We start from the raw sequence: 22,352 nt of genomic DNA on the forward strand, positions 1-22,352 counted from the left end.
AGGCTCTGGGGATAGTTAGGGGTCTTTTTTAAAAAACCTCTTCATATTAAGGTGTGTTTATGCTGTATGATTTCCTTCTCCCTTAGATTCTAACCTTGCTATTGAAAATAGCATCCTGGTACACTGTCTCTTTCTGTTCATGTAATAAACCAAGCCTGCTTTATTCCTCTTGCATGTGAACTTTGTGGAGCACAACACGTATTAACTCCAGCAAAAGATCCTAAACCTCTTGGGAGTGTGCATAGGTGAGTGCTGGACACATATGTAGGGACTCAGACTCATACCTTGTAACAAGAGCTTTTGGGAGAAAAATGGCAACAGCCTGTTTGTGGCTGTTTGTGGAGTTATGGCAACACAGGTGAGGTCAGTGGAGAGTTTTACACACTCCCAAAGTTCAGTCCCTTGCTTCCCTCAGAGTTAGATTGAACTATAAAGAGATTCAGCATCATGCACCATTAGCTAAACATAAGGATGGCACCAAATCCATCCTGTGGATTTTTAAGAGGAAATCTGTTAAAAATCTATGCTGAAGCGCTAAGGTAAAAATGTACAAATAGATGTACTGTTGAAGTGGTCTGAAGTTTGCAGCATTACTTTTGGTCCTCCTAAGATATTTCTTTCCTTTTGAAAACAGGCAACCACAAGAAAACATGGCTCCCCCATGTAAGCAAGCAAGCAAGCAAGCAAGCACGCAAGCAAACAAACCTGGGGCTAGACATGCTTTTCTTTTCTTTTCTTTTCTTTTCTTTTCTTTTCTTTTCTTTTCTTTTCTTTTCTTTAAATTCCCCCTGAGTTTGAGAGAACATCAAGTCCTGTTGCTCCCGGGGAAATTTTCTGCATTTTGGTCAAACTGTGTGATATGTGCTAGCTCCACCAGACTACAGTGGTACCTCGGGTTAAGAACTTAATTCGTTCTGGAGGTCCATTCTTAACCTGAAACTGTTCTTAACCTGAGGTACCACTTTAGCTAATGGGGCCTCCTGCTGCCTCCAAGCCGCCATTGTGCGGTTTCTGTTCTCATCCTGAAGTAAAGTTATTAACCTGAGGTAATATTTCTGGGTTAGTGGAGTCTGTAACCTGAGGCGTCTGTAACCTGAAGCATCTGTAACCCAAGGTACCACTATATAGGCAACAGGATTACCTGTTTTTAAAGTTTAAAGCAGGAAATGGAATCTGGCTAGTGGGCCAGGACATTAATTTCCCCATCCTTTGCAGGCCAAGTTTGTCAGGGAGTTGCCCAATGATGTCAGGTGATCTCCTCCCCTACCCACAGGGGTATTCTAAATCCTCTTTCAAAGCACTGTCATGCCCAGCAATTCACATTAGCTGTGAGTGAGTGCTGAAGGGCTCCAATACTCAGTGGAGGCTGGGCCATTTGGGCAAATGGGGCACTGCTCCAACAACCTCAGTCTGCCATCAGCCAGCCTCCACTTGTCTGCCTTGCTGCTTCCTGTCCAGGGGGTGGCACTGCTTGTCAGCTTCCTCCTCATTAGTCTCAATTTTGGCCTTGTAGAACTTGGCAGGAGGGAGGATGGGGACAAAGCAAAAATTCATTGGTTCTTCCTGTCATTGACTCCGACTCCACTTACCTTCTTGCCTTCTGTCCCACAATTTCCAGAGGGCATCAGCCACCACTGCTGATATTTCATGGTGCGACGGCTCTACAATGAACCACGCATCTAATAACGAACAATCATTGGCTCTATAGTGAGCAAGGCAGTATAAGGTTTCACCCCAGCTGTTGGCAGTCCTATCTTCAACATTGAATAAAAGAAGGAATAAGTATAGAATAGGAACAAATGACTGGTATCGTCAAAACTGGTGCTGATGGTTAAAGCTCAGCACAGAACCACACGCCAGGTTTTCAATCTCACATTTTGTCATTGCAAATTGTTACCGTATTTTTCGCTCTATAAGACGCACGTTTTTCCTCCTAAAAAGTAAGGGGAAATGTGTGTGCGCCTTATGGGGTGAATGCAGGCTGCGCAGCTCTCCCTCTTGCTGTTCTGGATTCAGGGATAGCCGTTCAAAGCCTCTTCAGTGAAGTGGGAGCGTTGCTCCTGCTTCGCTGAAGAGGCTTTGCACTGCTCTGTTGAACCCAGCACAGCAAGAGGGAGAGCTGCCTCTGGTTGTGATGCCTTAGGCTGATCCTCCCTCCTCCCTCCTTCCTCTTCAACAACATTTGATTCAGATTTTTTTTTCTTGTTTTCCTCCTCTAAAAACTAGGTGTTTTTATCTTATCGTCGGGTGCATCTTAGAGAGCGAAAAATACGGTAAATTGTATCTGAAATCATTTTATGACTGGCAACAGTGGAGCTTATGCCCGCAGTGCCCGGAAAGGGGCATTCTTCCATGCACTACAGTTCAGGGTAGGAGAGAGGTGAGGAAGCTTCTGCCCACTCACCTCCTGCTCTCCGGGTCAGGCCTGACCAGTGGCAGAGCTACTGTAGCCGGGCGCAAGATGCCTCATAGGCAAGGAGGGTGGGCAACAGCATTACCCCCCACTTGCTTGCTCTTTCCCCCAGGGTCAGGCTGGACCTGGGGCAGAGCTACGTCAGGCACAAGTGCCGCCACCAAGGCACAGCTCCCTCTGGTGCAGGCTCCGATGAAGGTGTCTGCTGTGGGGGCACTTATTTGTGCCCCCTCTCAAAATTGCACCCGGGGTCACGGCATGAGCCATTCAAGACCGAAGAATTCTTTCCATCCTCATACCATTTCACTGTGTTGAATTGCCTGCTCCCCCCTTTCTCTGTGTGTATGTAAGTGATAGCACAGTTAATTCTTCAAAGATGTGCTTATTAATATGAAATTATGGTGAGTCTGTTTCATAATGTTCTAATTTGAAAGTAGACTTTTGTGGCTCAGTTAAATGGCAAGATGCTTTTTTATAGGTCTGTCAAACGAGAACAGGAGACACTGTTGTTTTGTTTATTTTTAAATGTCGTCACAGTCCCCCCCGTTTAGAAGAAAATTCAATGGAAATCCCTGTCACAATGAATGTGGAACTGCTACTGAAGACAGCATTTCCCATGCCAAGCTATGGGAGCAGCTGTGCCTCGGTGAGTGTGTGCAATGATTTGCATGCAAGAGAATCCTGGCCTCAGCCCAGTATATCCAAAAGAGCATCTCCACCCTGATTGTCGAGCCCCGACACTGAGGTCCACTTTCAAGGGTCTTCTGGTGGTTCCCTCACTGTGAGAAGTGAAGTTACAGGGAACCAAGCAGAGGACCTTCTTTGCAGTGGCACCCTTCCTGCAGAATGCCCTTTCATCAGATGTCAAACAGATTAAAAAAAACTACACAACATTCCAAAGACATCTGAAGGCAGCTCTGTATTGGGAAGTTTTTAATGTTTGATGTTTTATTATGTTTTTATATGTGCTGGAAGCCACCCAGAGTGGGGGAACCCGGCCAGATGAGTGGGGTATAAATAATAAAATCATCATCATCATCATCATCATCATCATTATTAAATCCCCAGCTTCTCCAGGTAGGACTAGGAATCTCTCTCTGCCAGAAACCCTGGAAGGATGTTGCTAATAACTCTTTGTCATCCCACCACCAATTCCCTTCTTCCCCTGGGGGTTCCCTAGGAGTTCCCTGACTGGTGTCTTCCATCACTCCTCTGCATCCAGCCAGTCCATGGCATTCAGTTCTGTGACTAAATATTGCAATGCATGAATGAATATGTTAGAAAATGTAAAGGATGGGGATCATGATTCAGGGCAAAATCTACATCCACTTAACAGGAGCACGGGAATTATGAATGTTTATCGTCACTAGTGGACAGAGTGCATCCATAGGAGGCTGTGGCTTCTCACCCAAATAAGTAGTATAGTCCCTTTGTGTGAAGGCCAGCGGTCTTCGTTCAGGGACATCATAAAGCAGATGCATCAAAAAAGTCACATTGTAGATGATACTGTATCTAGTGAGATAAACCAATGGTCTCTGACTCGGTATAAAAGAATCTCCCCATATTGCTAAATTATTTCCCTCTGGAGCATGCAGTAATACTTGCCCTGCTTTCTAGATATCCTTGTGTTGAACATTTCCCTGCTCCATATCACTGGATGCTGTGGGTGGAGAAACACACATCTGGCAGATCAAGGAAACAAGGGATATGCCTGAATTTAATTATTTAATCCCGTGCTGTATTAAGAAGCAAAAAATAAAAATAACGGAGTAGGAGCAAGGAAAATGTGTTCACAGGCTTTCAGAAATGCCTCTAATATTTCAGTTCTCATTAGCTATAAGTCTGCACTATGTTGTTTCTCCACTTGAGTGTGTATGTATGTATATCTATATCTCTATGTGTGTGTGTGTGTGTGTGTGTGTGTGTGTGTGTGGGCAAGCATGTCCTGTGTCTGCGGAGAAGGTAGACTGACTTTTCCCCATGGGATTTCTTCAACAGTGCTAATAACTTCCGGACCCTGCTTTGTATCACAGTGCTTCTCAGGAAGGAGTAAATCTCAGATATGACGGACAGGTTCAAGCTTGTCAGCATATCAATGTTTTTGATGTGCATGTCTGCTTATCCTCTTAGGGTTTACTCCTTTGTGTTTTGTGTGGATGGAGTGCTTTAATATTGGAAGAATGTAATCAACGAACCCTAGCCAGCTTTTACTCATCTTTCTCTCACCTACCGGGATGATTGATATATCACCCAGCCAACAAATTATCATTATCATTATCATATCATATTTAGATATCCCGAGGTATCTAGGAAAGAAGAACTGAAATGTTGTCTCATTTTTCATAGATTTAATCCACTATCCAATATTTCTGTTTAGACAAGAAAGTGGGGAAAAGGGCACATCTTAGAATTATCTACTCTTTTCCCTCAAAACAATAAAGGTTTCAAAGAAGTATAAAACCTTGCTTTTACAGAATCAAAAGTAATATGATTCACTTAGAACAGTGCTTTTCAATTTTCCATTAACTCTGTTCACATTGACTGACCATGGAACATTTGTGTCTCCAAGAAGATCCTAGGGCATCTTCTAAGATGCAGAGAACTTACATGAAGCACTGGCAAAGCATATGTTTTTATCATGACCCCATGTGAACAGGGAGCACACTCTGGAATAGACCCAGCAAGCTCTGTGGCTCTACATTGATAGGGAGATCAGGATTTGCCTTATATTTCTGGTCTTTTCATTGAGCACCCCTCAGTAAATTGCATGCCCAGGTGCATGATGCCTGCAGCCTGGTGAGGCACCAACCATTGAAGTAAGACACAGAACATTTGTATTTGGTCGAAATTGGCTACAACTTTATTGACTACAGATGTAAGTAGAGATCCCACAATAATTTATTCCGTAAGGGAGAGAACCTCCAGGTGTGGCCCTCTCTTTATACCACGAAGGTGGAGTTGGCTTCAGCTGGGACAGCCCCACCCCAGCTGTGCCCTGGTTGGCCTGTTCCAACAGGCCTTTGGCATCAAGCCAGCATGGCCCCCAACAGTTGTGAGGAGAAGAAAATATGCTTCTTGGAGCTGGGCCATGACTGCACCAAGGCAACAAACTTCTTCTCTGGAGCAGCAGGTAAATGTCCAAGGAACCCAGAGTTTTCTAGAACACACTTTGAAAAGCACTAATATAGAACCACCAGTGGTTGCCAGAAAAAAATATTCCTTGGTTTGGAAGTACACATTCTGGTGACTTTTTAAATGGGTTCTGATAACATACATTGTAACAGCTTGTAATGCTTTCTTCTGAGGTTAGTATTGGGGAAGTCTGTAGTTCTGGAAAAAATGACATTTAGCACTATCCTGACACCCAGCACATAGCTGTAGTGTAGTTTGAAAGGTGGGTCCAGTTCTTCTCACCCTACTGTTGATCAGCTAAGAAGGGGGAGCAGTGATCAGATAAGAAGGACCTACACATGTTTCCCCTAGCATGTGGTTTTCAACATAAGGAGCACAAGATGAAGTCACTGAAATGTAGATGATGAGCTACAGAAACTTATGAAGGGAAGTCTCATTCATTCAGGAAATGTCATGACAAAGAGTAGCCAATCTTAATTTTAAAATTATTATGTGAATAAATCCTATTTAAATGTCTGGAAGATAATAATAGGGGTGCCTCAGATTTGCAATCCAAGTTGTGAGTTGTCCTTCTGAATGCTGGATGGTATCCACATTTTGAGGCTCCTGTGTGCTCCCAAAATGTCCCCCCCCCTGGTTTCCTGCAGAAGCATCACTTGATCTGCAACTATATTTTCAGCTTGGTGCTTGGCTACTTTATCGTACTGATCTGGAGGACAGGATTAAAATAACTGTTCCATACATACACATGCCATCACCATTGGCAAAGGAGGGTTTTTTCCCTCCTTGCAAGTGAAAATCTGTTCCAAATGGACCTCCATTTGTGATGGATCTGGTTCTTTTTATGCGGGCAGATTGTTGCAAGGGTTTCCCCTCCCCAAAAATTATGATAGGCAGCTTCCAGTTGAGGGATCCAGTTGCTTGGAGAGTGTCTTTACTGCCAATAACTTGCCTCAGTCCAGCTTGGGGTGGGGGCAGGAAAAGAAAGAAGAGAAGAGCTTTAGTTTCCCAAAGCCAGAACTTAAGAAAAGCTTGTGAACCATCCTTAGAATGCAAAGAGGTAGATTTGCAAGCGTGCAATCTAGCATGTGGGGATGATTTTAGTGAGAAGTTCCAGAAAATAGCCTTTTAAAAACCAATAAAGGCAAATGTAAAAACATATGGAATTTTACTAGAGAATAAGAAAGGGAGGGGGGAAAGGAAGGAAATGGAAAGGCATCAAAATTGTGCTTACATAGATTTGCAAATGAGAAACAAAGCTCAGTTTAAATTAGCAACTTACAATTTCCTCGCTTAAGCAGAGTCTTGGATTTCAGAGCATGTACAGATGTTCTGCCAGACGGGATGTTCTGAAAGACAGCAACTTTGGAGTCCTGATTAGATAAGGAATATAAAACACTACAGTGATGCTTCACATTTATATGAGGATCTGAGACTGGTAAAAGGTGCCCCCTCTGTGACACCACTATCCAAATCCCTGGAAGACTTCATACCACCCACACTTCTAATATTTTACTCAAAGAGGCTGGCAAATCAGGTACTATGGTTGTCACAAACCACTTAGACTACATATGAAAGGCTGAGAGACAACACTCAACACCAACACACTTTGCAGGCAATTGTCTTTGTTTGATCCTACCAAAGGAATTACACAGCTTCCTATAGTGCCAACTCTACAACCTTCAATTTGCTTGTAAAAAAATAAAAAATAAAATCCATTTTTTCTTACGATCAATTTTATAGCATTCCCAAGTAATGGGTACTGTTGGATTTAAGAAATTGGGGGCAGGGGAGGAGAAAGAAAGCATAAAAGTATTGAATATGTTGATCCTGGACTTTATTGAATTAACTTAAATCACGATGAAATTGTATTTTTGTCTTTCAAAAAAAATATTTCCGAGTCAGATTTCAGTGCAGCAAAAGAGATCTGTGCATGGAAACTGGCTTCTGCTTATGGGCCACTGTTCTATATTAGATCCATGCACGCAAAGGGGTACACATTGGACACTTCTGCACACCATACACATTGCCAAACAAATGGTTGGCAGTATTAGGGACAGTGGCTTGGATCCAGAATTCCTGTGAGTGAAGCTGAACTCATGGGGCACTCTTGCTAGGAAAGAAGGAAGGGGCTGATATTGATTCCTCTATCCTCCTTGCAGTCCCATGAAAATATGCTCTGGAGAATTGCATGATGGTGCAGCCAGGAGGGGGAATCTGCAAGAATTGCCTCTACAGGATTTCAATCCATTCCATGAATCCAATGAGTCCATCCATTTTTGGAAATGCAACTCTGGAGCTAATCCAGTGTCAATGATACAGGAATGAGGAAATATTTCCGTTTCTCTCCTTCTTCTCCAACACATGATCAGTATTTTCTCTCTAGCACCAAAGTTGTGCTTAGATCTGTGCATGCACCTGATCCTGAGGCAAGGAGTCTCAAAGTCTAGAAAACTCATATTATTCATAATGTTGATTTTTCACTTCTCTTCTACCTTCATGCCTTTCTTTCAATTTGTTTCCCTCTGGAGAAATGTAATGTTGCCTCTGCTATTTCCTGAATTAACACACTATTATTAACGTCACAGACTTCTATGGAACAACTTGTTCTTACTTTTACGCTCTTGCTACAGAAATGATGTTGGAATTAAATTCTAAATGTGTCACTTCATCAATTAAAAGGGACACAGTGGGCAAAAAAAAACCAAGTTGTGGTTCAGAGCTTGAACATGTGCTTCCCTGAATTTTCAAACAGCTGTTAGCATTTTCATTTGTCTTCATGATTGGCTGGTGTGAATTCAGCTTCACTAGCTAAATGCATTCTCTGAATAGATAGAAATCTATGGCTAGTTCTTAAGGTTGCCACCTTGCAGCCTGGATAGGTTAAACCCTTCCATGCTGTTCATTGAATAGCCACATATGTTAAACCCTTCCATGTTGTGTATGGAATACTTGTCCTGTTAAATAGCCACATATTGCAAGCTTGTTAAGTATCTTTGTTACCATGAACATTTTTAAAAGCTGTCTAAAATGTATAAATGCAAGTAAATAAAAACTAGAGGGCTCCAAAAAGTGGGTTGATTCTTCTCAGACCCATACGGAGGTATATAGCTTCACACTGGGTCTGAATCAGAACCTCACTTGTCTCCCTATTGACTATTAGAGGAAATCAGCACATAGTTATGGACTTTTTGCTTTGTGGCAAAACTGACTGAAATTTGCAGGCTTACTATCCCCTTCCAAGCGGATGATGCATGTCAAATGTCAGACAAATAGGTGCAGAGGGGATTGTTTGTGTATGTGCAAGTAGCCCTTGAATTTTGAAGGTTTTTTTTTTAAAGGGTAAATGCCATTATAAATATTTTGTCATAATTTGATGAATTTTGTAGGCACAGTAGCCTTTTACATATAGAGGGATACTGTCAAATTTCAGATGGATAGGTGCAAAAAGTGTTGTGCTAGATGCCTTTGAATTGGATTGGGGGTTACGAAAACAAGATTTGTCTCATTTCTGTTTAATGGATCACAATACTATCCATTTGGAAACTGAGTGAGCCAAAACTTTTTGGAATGTGGTGGTATAGTCCTGTTATAGAACTGTTCTGTCTTCATTTACATTTGAAGAATTTGAAAGCAGACTTGTGTGAAAATTCAGTTTAACACTTTCAGGTTAAACTGTCAAGTTAACAAGTTGTAGGGTTTCTCTGGCATCTTAAAGCCTTTATTGATTTTTAAAAGGCAGAATTCTGTAGTAACTCTAGAGCTCTCCTGACGACTCCCTCCAAGCCTGGTTAGGAGTGAAGAAAGTTAAAAAGATTTATTTTGTAACTGATCTTCAGATTATGAGTCATTTTAATTGGCTGCATTTTAAGCAAAGGTCCCATCATGCTTCTGATGTTACAGGCAGTGCAATGTGACCTAGGGACCTCTGCATCCAATACCAACAACATTTCACATTGTTCTCAGTGGCCCCTGAATGCTGTTGTGTACTTGCAGTTCCACAGAGATCCTAAAGCAATACCTTTTGCTAGCCTTTACCACTAAATAAATGTTGAAGGAAGAGGATAGTCAGGATGATGAGGGCTCATGGTAGGAGCTGGGCATTTTGGGGTCCATTCAGACTCACGTCCAAATTTCAGAGGATCACAATTTGAAACAGGCTTGAGAGAGAGAGAGATATTTGTGACATTTAGGATACAAATGCTTGAATGAAATTCAGTGCCATTACTTGTTGTTGTTGTTTAGTCGTTTAGTCGTGTCCGACTCTTCATGACCCCGTGGACCAGAGCACGCCAGGCACTCCTGTCTTTCACTGCCTCCCGCAGTTTGGTCAAAATCATGCTGGTAGCTTCGAGAACACTATCCAACCATCTCGTCCTCTGTCGTACCCTTCTCCTTGTGCCCTCCATCTTTCCCAACATCAGGGTCTTTTCCAGGGAGTCTTCTCTTCTCATGAGGTAGCCAAAGTATTGGAGCCTCAGCTTCACAATCTGTCCTTCCAGTGAGCACTCAGGGCTGATTTCCTTAAGAATGGAAAGGTTTGATCTTCTTGCAGTCCATGGGACTCTCAAAAGTCTCCTCCAGCACCATAATTCAAAAGCATCAATCCTTCGGCGACCAGCCTTCTTTATGGTCCAGCTCTCACTTCCATACATCACTACTAGTAGTGCCATTACTACCGGGAGCTAAAACTTTGCAGCAGAATATAAAGTCAGGGACACTGTGTGTGATGATGGATTTGTTATACATACCTTGGAATCATGCGACTTGGGATATCACACCATTTCTATTAATCTACAACTTGATCCCACAGCCATAAGAAAGTAATCTACAACTGGCTGTAACTGGAGATTTTTCAACAGCAGCAGTAATTGGAGCTGACATGTATATTTTCTGTTTTTGAAAAAGATGGCAAAATAAATGCAGGGAGGGTAAACAAAGAAAAACAAAACAGTCTGATATATTTGGAATTGACAACTACTAGTAAGCTGAGAAACCCACTTCCTAGATTTATTTCACTACCTGGAAGAATCAGCATCAGTAAGCCAATTCTTATAGTCCCCCCCCCAAAAAGGCCAGATCCTCTCTCCCCAACTCCCACCTTACAAATTTGTTTTCCTACTTTTCAAACCATTTAACACCTGGGAATTTAGAAGAAAACAATGTTCCATCTGTATTTTAACTTGTCAATCTGTATTTTGCTTATCTTTAAGTGAATAGACACAGACCTCATTTTGATAATTGCCTGCATATTAATTTCCATTTATACTCAATTATGGCAAGGCAATGCATGCCAACAGAATAAAAATTAAAATGAAGTCATTAGAATATCTCAAAGTAATACAACATACATTTAATCTTAAACCATCCAGCATTGTATATCTAGGCAACTGGTTCAGGATCAATTAAGCATATAAAAATGATATAAAGAGCATCTTCATTGAAGACTAAAAATTAAGGTGCAAGAAAGGTAAAACTGCAGGGCTTACAGTAGCTTCTTTCTATGATTGAGGGTTGCGGTGCACAGAGGCTATATCACAAAGAATGTTTATTTGGCTTGTTGTTTTTGTTAGCACACATTCATCATGGAAGTTATTGGTGTCTTTCTGCCCTGTAGCCTAACAAACCTCTATAAGATGGGAGCTTACTGTTCACAATGGAAGTATTTTACATGTAGGTAATTGAGTCTGAGAGAAAACAACTTGTTCAAAGTCACTTGGGCTGAACCCGACTGTAAATAACAGACCACTGAAGTAGTTCCATCATGCTTCTATTCCAGCAAAACAGTTTCATGGATGGTCTTCAAGACTGTTCCATTAGGAGCACAGTCAGGAGCACAGATCCTTGGAGCAGGGGCAGACTTTTGCACCCTGTGTGATACAAAAATCCAGAGTTTCCTGCCTCTCGCCTTCCATTGTTCATCATTGTTGTGGCACCTCCTGCAGCACCTCCTCTCAGCTTGGCCTAGTGCAAGCAAACCTGTCACACTACCCTAAAACCATCTCTGCTTTTAGGATGGTTTATAGTGGCATGGTGAAAAAGTAAGGCCAGCCATCTGGCACTGAGGAAGGTATTAAACACAGCAACCAAGCCCACAGGGCAGATGTTAGAATGAAAATATATAAATGCTAGTAAGCCCAGGACATGTGTGGCTATCATAGGATAACAAGACCCTAAGGAATTATGAAATACAAGGAAAGAGACAGGAGATATATATACACAAATCCAGTAATCATATTTACCTTACTTTTCACGCCAGCAATGATCTCATAGATTGTAGGGTTGTTAACTGTACAACACTAGGTCTTATTTAAATGAATGTGGACTTCTTGGCCTGCAAATTTCAGTACTCTTAGATCAACTCATAAGAGGTGAAGACAAATAGGGGAAAGAATTAGTTGTCCTGTATTTAACATTACTGTAGAAACTATTTTCATATGTGTAAACTAAAGGATTGCTCATGAAGGACCATATTTATTTTCTCTCTCCCTTTATTGCCACCCTTCGGGTTCCTGGGGAGGAAAGAGAGATCCTGTCCCCATTAGGATATCCCATTTTTTACATGCTCTTGTGTGAGAACATTGTTGCTGAATCAAAGTGGATTTTATCACTAGAATCCCCTGATTACTCCATTTCCCCATTTTTGTTTGTTAAGCTATTTGGATTATGATGGCGATTTCAACATAACGTTAAATATTCTAATATGCGAAATCCTGTACAAATATTATTGTCCATATCCTGTGGAAAACAAACATTTATTTGGCAAACCGCTCCCCCTGAACCATGTAGAATGGCATTCCTTTTATACCTCTGTTGACAGATTTCTGAATTAATTGTGCTGTTGAATGAGTAGGAGTGACTTGTTTGCCCCTTTTAGATATTGACATTAGGCTTGTGGTTCACCTGCAATATCTTCTATTCATGCCCATGGTGCTATGGCACAGCCTCAATTTTGTTCATTTAGTTCCTCAAAGAAATTCCTGCCTTATTTGTACTCTCCCATTTCTAAAAAATAATAATAAAATAAAATAAAAAGCCACTGGGCAGGAACGAGAGAGAGAAAGGCAGTTATTCAAAGCCAAGGGGGCTTTGGGTTTCTGTGTCTTAAACATCACCTCCAGCCCCAAAAAACCAACCTCATACCACCTTTGAAAATGAGGGGACTTTGAAAAGCAGTTTGTGGCATGGCAGCCAGGGAAGTCAGCTGTTCAAAGGCGGAGACCCAAAAATCCCAGTGGGTATATCCAACCAATAGGCATGTTGATTCCAACCACTGCTACAATAATGAAACAACTATTGAATGATGTTTCACAAAAGAAAGGGGTCTACTAGAAACTCATTTTTTTAAAAAAATGTAATATGGATTCAGCCCAAACACATTTCTCGTTTAAACTTACCCACTAAAGAGCCATCAGAAAATGCAGTCATTGTTTTATATGTGCTTCCTGGTTCAAACCAGAAAAGTTCTAGCTGAGTTGTCAACAGCAAAGATAGCCAGTGCTGAATCTCCAGAAGAAGTGGAATGAATGGATATCAGATAAAAATCACAAATGTTGACAATGGCAGCTGAGTCAATTATACCATGAATAATGAAATCAATACATAGAACTGGTGTGCATGTAATAACTGGTGTGCATGTAACACACTATAGCTAACCACACCATAGTTTAGGACAAACAGATCAGCATGAAAAGGCCCATGGACTCTCCATTCTTTCTGTAATTCTTCCTCTTCTGTGGTAAGCCATGGTTTGGCTTTGTATGTCAACTCGGACTTTTGGTTTGTGCACCTTACTTGACTGGAGAACTGCACTGCAAAATTCAGATTTGATAGATCACATAGATCACCGTTTTTTGTTCACTTATTGTTTCACAAAGTGTGAATTAAGTGGGTTCCCCTTAAAATGCCAACTGAATCATCCTTAGCTGTGTGACTTGGGAGCGCCCATGGACAGGAACTTGCCAGCAATTCCCGGGAGTATAACATCTCAAAGTGCTGCTATCAACATGGAATATTTCATCCTGACGATTACAGTTCTATAACTAGAGAGCGCAGGTCACAAATTAAGTCTTCCGCACAACTGCTTGCAGGTAAGACTGAGAGACAGCTTTGACAGCATCAAGGGAAATAAGTTGTGATTTGGTGAGTTGGCTCAAGTCCCATTTTCTTGTCAATATTTTCAACAAACTAGCTTTATTCAGCTTCCTACTCCCCAAGCTAGCTGGCCACACACACCTTCTTAGGATATACTTAAACACTCTTTTCCTCTAGTTGACATCACTTCTTAAAGATGCTTTGATTTCCATTACAGCAGGGATGGTGAACCCCTGGCCATTCAGATGTTACTGACATTTTTCCATGCATCCATGTGTTCAATAGGTTTTGCACCTCTTCTGAAACATTAAGTGCTCACCTCTTTAAAAAACAAAAACTCATAAAGTCTGAATGCACCACAAATCTAACCTCTCTTTCTTCTGCTACAATATTGCATCATAGTTGTTCTATTCATCTAGGCTATTTCCTTAGCTGTCCTCCTTTATTCGAGAGGAGATTATGGAAATCAGGAAATGAACTTGAGCAGCCTTTCCCCTCCTTTCTTTTCAAAAGTGATCTAATTAATCAAATTAAAAACTGTTGTTTTGGAACCCATCTGTCAGTTTGGTACCTTTCCAAACTATCTGAGTAGATCAGTTGGTTTAACAGAATCTCTGGAATTCAAACTTACTCTTTTATGCTGTTGCCACATGTTCATTTGGTTAAAAAACACGTCAGGGGAAAAAATCCCAAAAGGCAATGAGCTAGCTGTCTGTACCTTTCATGCATAGTCATAGTAATTTATTCAGAGAACTAGGGAACAAGGTTTCTTAGCTCTGTGGAGATATGGAAAGGAGGAAGAAAAACTGCCTTCCTTGAAAATATATATACATCTTACATCTCACAGCATGTTCCCCATAAACAACTACTGTGTGTGTCCTCCCATTTCATAGCGTTGAACTTCGGCATGTTCTTTTATTCTCTGTAGCTTCCCTGGATAAAATGTGTTTCCTGTAAATAAGAACATTTTTTTGGTTGACTAATATGTTGGAGGAGCCACATCTGTGTATATCATTTCAGGCCATAGGAACAGCAGTTGGCCTGCTGGATATCAAGACTTGAAACAATGCACTTAAAGGCTGTCATTGAAATAGCAATGATTTGAAAAACATTCTCCACTCCTCTAGAAACTGCTTAATTATACATGCTTTCAGGAGAGGCCCTTCTGACAGTAAGACAGCTAGAGAAAGACAGCCAGGAGCAGCCCAGGTCAAGCCATTTTGTTGTCTGAGGTGGACAAGATGGCACTCCACACCTTCCATTCCACATACTAGACAGGCTGTTCAATCTTAGGTCCCATCTGCCCTATACATTGAAGGTGGTGTCATGTATGATCTCTATTCCATCCACAGAGCTACGATTCTTAGAGTTCCTTAGCAAGGCAGATTGAATGAGTATTGAACTGCCTTGGGGGAAAGGAGGAGAATAAATATGACAAGGAGGAGGAGGAGGAGGAGGAGGAGGAGGAGAGGAAGAAGCTCTCTGAGGGGAATAGGGATCACATAGCAATTCTCTATGAATCTCTCAACCCTTAACAAACTGCAGTCCCAGGATTCTTTGGGAGAAGCCATGGCTATTTAAAGTGTTCCCATTCCATTTCAAATGTATGGGGCCTTACTTCAGTGCTGGCTAGAGGACATTGTTCCTTACTGCACCTACAGACAGCAGGTTGCCTTAGGAGGGGCAGGCCAGGCTATGTGGCACACACAGCTCTGTTCTCTACCAGTTCTTGAACCCTGCCCCCGGCATCTGTCATGGGAGGAGACTTAGTAAAAATATGTCTGGCCCTGGAGATAGTTGTTATGGGTGGGATGTGCAGTAGGTTTTATAGATGAAATTGGAAACAATTGCAAATGCTGTCCTAAGTGTTTCACTAACCTTTACTAAATGGTGGTGCCAGAAGTTAGCCTCAATATGTAGCACTGTCTGTTCAGTTAAAGAAACTGGCATAAGTGAACACAATGAGTAGAAAGGTGGACATGTTGTAGGAGAGTCTCTTATATCAAAGTTACTGGGGAAATATGATGAACTGCTGAGATGTCCCTTCCAGCAGGTTATTGCTGTGGACTATTAAGTCTCCACAGGAATCTGTTCTAGAGCAAGGTGCAAGCTTCAAGACTTTCCCCAAGTATGGTTTGAAATTCTTTTTATCCCCTGAATCTGCTCTTCTTCCTTTCATTTCCAACCTTTTCCAGACTGTCCCTATTCTATTCCCCAATTTTTCTGGTTGTCGATCACATTTTCTTTTGACCTTATGCTTCCTCATTATCACCACATCCATTGTTCTCACCATTGACTGTAGCACAGATACCGATTCATGTTGCTTCACTCCTGTTCCTGTTGCAACCAGCTGAACAGTCTACTCTGTATATCTTTCTTCTTCTGGGACCTGAGTTGATGGGGTCTGAGCCAGGAAAACACTCTCCTGTGCCTTTCCTTTCAGATGCAACTTAATCACGAGGGAACATTTTAATGAATTCTGCTCCATGAGCCATTTGCAACTACAGAAGCTGCACATGCTGGTCTTCCATATTGACCTAGGCACTGTTGCTTGCAGTGCTGTTGCAACATTCCTGTGGGGCAGAACATCATGCCTTGTGGCATTGCATTGGCACAGATGTTGGTTCACCCCATCCAGGTCTTTTCTTTTCTGGGGCAACAAGTCTTGGCAAACATTGTGAGAAATGGTTCCTGAACTTACAACAAGCACAGGCCTGCTTGGAAGAAAAGCTTAACAATGCCTATAGACAATGTAGGGTTTTCTGAAAAGCTAACCTCAGTTTCAGGGATGTAGAAATTGTGGCCCTGCAGATATTCCAGTACTGAGCGAGAATATCTGAGGAGGGATTCCTCACCCACTCAGGTGAATATGCTTGGAATCTGCCAAGCATTACCAGGGTTCATGGTCATGGGAAGTCTTCTAAGTCAATGCAGCTGTATCTGCTTGGAATCCCTCTTCAGATCTTTCAGTGAAGGAAGGTCAGGTGGAGTAGAAGAGGACATTAGGGACAGCACCTGTACTATCCAGTGCCTCTTTATGTTCTGTGTACCCTCACACATTTGTTAAGTGCCTGAACAGGTTCGTGACTCCAGAAGTTGTCTCACTTTGGTTACAAAAAGTTACAAAACTTAGCAGTGAATCCCCCCCCCTAACAAAAAGTGTGAATGTTGCATGTTAACTGATGCAAAACAGGCTTCCCAATGAATCATGTTTAAATGGAGCAAGTCACTGCTTGGCGGTAGTAAACTTTATGGCTCCTTCAATAGGAATAGACATTGCCTCAAGACAAATCTGGCTCCTGGTGAGTAAGAAGCAAAGAAGCAGTAGCCAGTTAAGCAAAATAAATGTGTGTGTATTTTTCCAGTCTGGTACATTTCACTAGCTCAGTCAATGAATATGGTACTGGGGTAAGCTAAGGTAATGAATCTGCTGGAGAAAAGATTTTTAAAAATAAAAATCATAATAATCTCTACTTGCGAAGAAAAACACTGATCTGTCACCTTCACTGATGCGTGCTTAGTTTAGGGCATCTTTTAATAATAATCTCTATTCCCTCCCCCACCTCAGCCATCAGAAAATAGATTATTTTGATCACTATTTCTCCATGTCTCTTTACAACATAAAAGCACAGTAGCTGTAATGGGCAATGATATATTTATTTATTTGCCATCATTTCCATATATTTTATTATATATTTACTTATTTATGGAACTTATATACCACCCTATACCCACAGGTCACAGGGAGGTTCACAGAATAAAATCAGAATATAAAACCACAAAATACATACCATATTGGCTCATATATAAGCCGCACTCTCCCCCCCCCCCCCGCCGCCAATTCCAACTGTGGAAAGTTAAAGTGAGGCTTATATTCATGACCTTACGCTGCTGGCAAAGTGGCACGGCTCCCATCCCCCAGGAAGCAGCCCGGGAGCATTGGGCAATGGCACACAGCCCACCTGCAGCTCCCAACCCTCCCCAGAGACGCCGAAAAGAAAGGGGAAGGCCGCCAGCAAAGCGGCATGGCTCCCCACCCAGGAAGCAGCCCAGGAGCACGGGGGGGGGGTTTGGTAACTGTACTTGGGTATTGTCTCTCCCCCACACCAATGAATTTTAAAGGTGTGGCTTAATTGCAGGTGCAGCTTATATTTCGGCCAATACAGTAATCAAAATAAAACAACAACCCAATAACCCCTTCCATAACACATTTTTTAAAAGCCTTGCCCCTTTCATTATAGTTTACTCAAGACCAGTGCTTAAGACTGCAGTTCTATACATACTTACCTGGACCAAGTCCCATTGAATTCAGTGAGGTTTATTTCCAGTCAGACAGACATTGGACTGTAAAGCAAGCAGTTTGTTTCTGTGACCAAACCATCAAGAGACTGGTAGAGCTGGATTCTGTCTTTTTTTGCAGGGCTCCACAGGTTCACGATATCTGCCATCTGTAAGAAATGGTTCTTAATAGGAACATTATATTAAAAGTCAATATTATATTGTACTCTAAAGAGCCACTTCAGTGTTTTTGAGACCCAGTGCAATCTCTCAGGCAGCAGACTCAGGTTTCCATCTTCATTATTCTGGCATTCTGGCCAAACCGCAACGAAGCCTTGCTATGTCAACGATTGCATAAAAGCAGGTACTTAGCTGTATTCTTCCAGAAATCAGTTAGATTGAATATTAAAAATAATCTTGGGAACATTTCAGCTAATGTTGCCAATAATTTGGAAAGCACAGCAATGGCAGTCAGGTAGTTCCTGTTTCAACCTTCTGGAAATTCTATCAGGAAACAGGAATGACTGAAGCAGGAATGCAAACATGGAAAAAAATTTACTGTCAGATATTGATTGCTGAAGCTACTTGAGCCATGTGAGGTTTGGAATTTTGCTGATCTTTTCTTCAACTTTAAATCAAACGGGAGCGGTGCAAACCTATAGACCAAGAATAGGGAAACCCAGGCCTGGGGCCCAAATATTGATCTCCTGCCCTCTCCATGTGGCCTTCAGAACTTCTCTCGGGCCACACAGCCTCCTTCACCATGCCCCTTCTTTCCAGACCATACCCCTCACTTAGTCCTGCTTTTCACACTCCTTGTGTGTTTTTGCCTGCCTAGAATATGCCATTGAACTGTGACAATGCTTCTTCATTGCTTGGATGAAGGAAAGAGAGGGATCTGTGAGCAAATTAACAGTTGTTTCTCCACTCGCTTTTGCTTCTGGCCTGGTGGTTGCCTAAAGGTTGCCTGGAAGAGAATGCAGCCCTCAGGTTGAAAAAGATGCTACATACAGAAGTAAGGAAGAGGAATCTCTCAGCCAGGAACACCAGGGTGGAGCAGCAGTTTGACTGCTGCATCTGAAGGCCTACCTGTTCGCAACACACAGGACAAAGGGGAGGACCATTTCTATCATTTTTGCTGCTCTAACTCCAAGTTCTAACCTTCTAAGGCAGGCTTCCTCAACCTCAGCCCTCCAGGTGTTTTTGGCCTACAACTTCCATGATCCCTAGCTAGCAGGATCTGTGGTCAGGGATGATGGGAATTGTAGTCTCAAAACATCTGGAGGGCCGAGTTTGAGGAAGCCTGTTCTAAGGGGAATAGATTAGTTTAGGATTCAGCAGATTCATGGCTGACTCTGCTCTTCCCCAGCCCCATAACGCCCTATTTGGGCGACCTATACTGGTTACTGTCAGTGAAGATACCACCAGTGGTATAATTTCATCCACGCCCTCAACAGTGGAGCCTGGCGCCTAGGCATGACACCTGCTATATTCTAACTCAGCAGCACTGATCAGGAGGGTTAGGACTCCTTCTTTGGAGGTCTTTAAGCAGAGGCTTGACAACCATATGTCAGGAGTGCTCTGATTGTGTTTCCTGCTTGGCAGGGGGTTGGACTCGATGGCCCTTGTGGTCTATTCCAACTCTATGATTCTATGACTGCACTTTTAGCCTGCCTGTGAAAGAAGCATGGATAATCTTGCATTCACTGTGCAATAAAGATAATTTTAAGATCACCAGCATACAGTAGTCAAGCAAGATAGTAAATACATGTCTGTTCTGCCAAGAATGTTTTTGAAAGAAAGAGATTACAAAGGGTGTCATTCCCTGTACTATGATGATTTAAGCAGATGTCCTCATTTACATTTGAATAACTGAACAGCCAGTTCAGTAGCAAGTTGCCCTAGTGGACTACTTCAGAGTAAGAGACTCTTGATTTGGCTCATGGTGGTGCTGTGGGTTAAACCACAGAGCCTAGGGCTTGCTGATCAGAAGGTCAGCGGTTCGAATCCCCATGATGGGGTGAGCTCCCTTGCTCGGTCCCTGCTCCTGCCAAACTAGCAGTTCAAAAGCACATCAAAGTGCAAGTAGATAAATAGGTACCACTCCAGTAGGAAGGTAAACGGCATTTTCGTGCACTGCTCTGGTTTCACCAGAAGCGGCTTAGTCATGCTGGCCACATGACCCGGAAGCTATACGCCGGCTTCCTCGGCCAGTAAAGCAAGATGAGCGCTGCAACCCCAGAGTCGTCCATGACTGGATCTAATGGTCAGGGTCCCTTTACCTTTACCAATGTCTTGGTTAGCTAGATCCTGCAATCATCATCATCATCATCATAGAACTTTCCAGGACTCTTCCATGTATTTATTTCAGTGGAGTTAGTAGAATCTGGTTTCATACCAGGATAGCAGCAAAGAGTACAAAAATGCAGTAAAAAAGTACATTACACATTATGTGCAATGTACATCTTGTTCATGATGTATAAGCTTCAAGTGTGGACAACATCTCCATTTACATGGCACATGAGATCCGGCGAGTTCCAGCAGAAAAAAATTAAGCCCTGCTAATGTGATACCAATTAGGATAAGACCAATGTGAGATCAATTATGGGAAATCAAAACAAATATCTGGACTGCATAATCTAAATAACTGAAGAATGCATTTGGGTGGATTTTAAAGCATTTAACTCTCAATAAGCCCTAACAGTAAAAATAAAGTTCTAGTTTCCAGGGAGACTGAGACTCAGTCCACTTGGAAACAGAGGTCTGGGGCAACCCAGTCAGATGGTCAGGGTACCATGGTACCTTAGTTCTTAAACTTAATCCATTCCGGGCGTCTGTTCGACTCCTGAAACCATTCAGAAACCAAGGCTGGCTTCCGATTAGCTTCAGGAGTTTCCTGCACTCAATCAGAAGCTGCGGAAGCCATGTTGGACATTTGGCTCCCAAAAAACGTTCGCAAACCAGAATACTTACTTCCAGGTTTGCAGTGTTCGGGAGCTGATTTGTTCAGGAGCCAAGCTGTTCAAGTACCAAGGTACCACTGTATATATAAAATTGTTGTTGTTGTTGTTGCTGCTGGGAGTAGCGGTGAGAATGGGCATGTCAAGGGCTTACCAGGGTAGACTCTGAAAGTGGTGATTTTGCCTGCCTCCTCATCAACACCAAGAAAAATGTGGAACAAAAGATTAAAGGGAAGAAAATCACCCTAACCCAGAAACTCCAGAACAAACCTTGTTCATGAACAAACACTGGTTACAGATCATTGTTAGTTCAAGGAGAGACAAGCACAGGCTTGAACATAATGCTAAGGTCTTAGGTCCTGGCAGTACAGAAGAAGCAGAGGTGAAAGCAAAGCAGCTGCAATTTTAGCCCCGTGCAAAAACACTCTGAATGCTCATATTTAAACCCTGTGGTCAGACTGTAATCTCCAGGTGGGACTGGGAAGGAATCCTGTCTGAAATTTTGGAGTCACTTCCGCCATTTGGTGGCAACACTGAAGAAAAAGGACTAACAGTCAGGCTCAATGAAAGACAGCTTCTAGTATTATTATTGTGTTACCCAAGGGGCAATGGTTCTTTATGAATGTGAACCACAATGAACACTCAGATAGGATGAAAATTCTATTAGCCCAAAGAAAGCTACAAAGCACTGCTGTTATCTTATGTCCCTTTACATTGTCAGAGGACCCCTTATTTGACCATGAATAAGGAGCTGGAAATTTGGATGTTAGCCTGTGTTGAGGTTCCAGCTAACAAAGATGTTCTAGGTTTTTTTAAATCCCTTTACGTAAATCACAGACGGCCCATTCCCACAAAAGTGAAAGACCACTTCATACAGTTTGGTTACATAAGCCACACCTGGTGTTTGGATGACGCATCAGTTTCTCATCAGAGTAAAATGTTAATACTTGGCAGGAAGTCAACATAGATAACTTCCAGGCCTGTCTGATACTCCCTATAGCAGGTGTCAGCATGAGATCCCTGAGGAACCTTATCTAGAAGGTCACAGTTCTTACACAGTGCTGTCTTAGCATAACTAAGTATGAGATGCTACCACTTTATGGAATAAATAGAATTAACCACTCAAAGGCCCAGATCTGCAGGATTTCCAGGCATGAGGGGGCATTATCCAGGCATTATCCAGGCATGAGGGGGACAATTGCTGGGCACCACCCTAACTTCCTCAAGATAATGATTGTCTTACATGATATGGCAATACAGTTATCCGTATTAAAATATTGAGTGCTGTAAGGCAGCCAGATACATGCAACCAGGTTGGTTAGATAGTTCTGTGTGATGGGCTTATAGAGTAGGATTAAGACTGCCCCTCTATAGTACTCCAAACAGATAATTAAATACAAATGAACATCATTGTGCTTCTGTTGAAATCAGTCACTTGTGCCATCTCCAAAAATTCCATGTAGCCTTCCAAACTA

The 22,352-nt window shown here is 42.2% G+C and overlaps 1 long non-coding RNA gene across 1 annotated transcript; it reads right to left on the minus strand.

The window, feature by feature from the left end:
• Positions 1-5,547: 5,547 nt before the first annotated feature.
• LOC309367984 lies at positions 5,548-11,923 on the minus strand. Its single transcript, XR_014167449.1, has 3 exons — positions 11,788-11,923; positions 6,828-6,908; positions 5,548-6,507 (listed from the first exon to the last, which is right to left on the minus strand). It is a non-coding gene; the product is annotated as an uncharacterized lncRNA (long non-coding RNA).
• Positions 11,924-22,352: the final 10,429 nt, after the last annotated feature.

This window comes from Podarcis melisellensis (assembly GCF_964234715.1).
Source record: "Podarcis melisellensis genome assembly, chromosome: 4".
Taxonomy (NCBI): Eukaryota; Metazoa; Chordata; class Lepidosauria; order Squamata; family Lacertidae; genus Podarcis; species Podarcis melisellensis.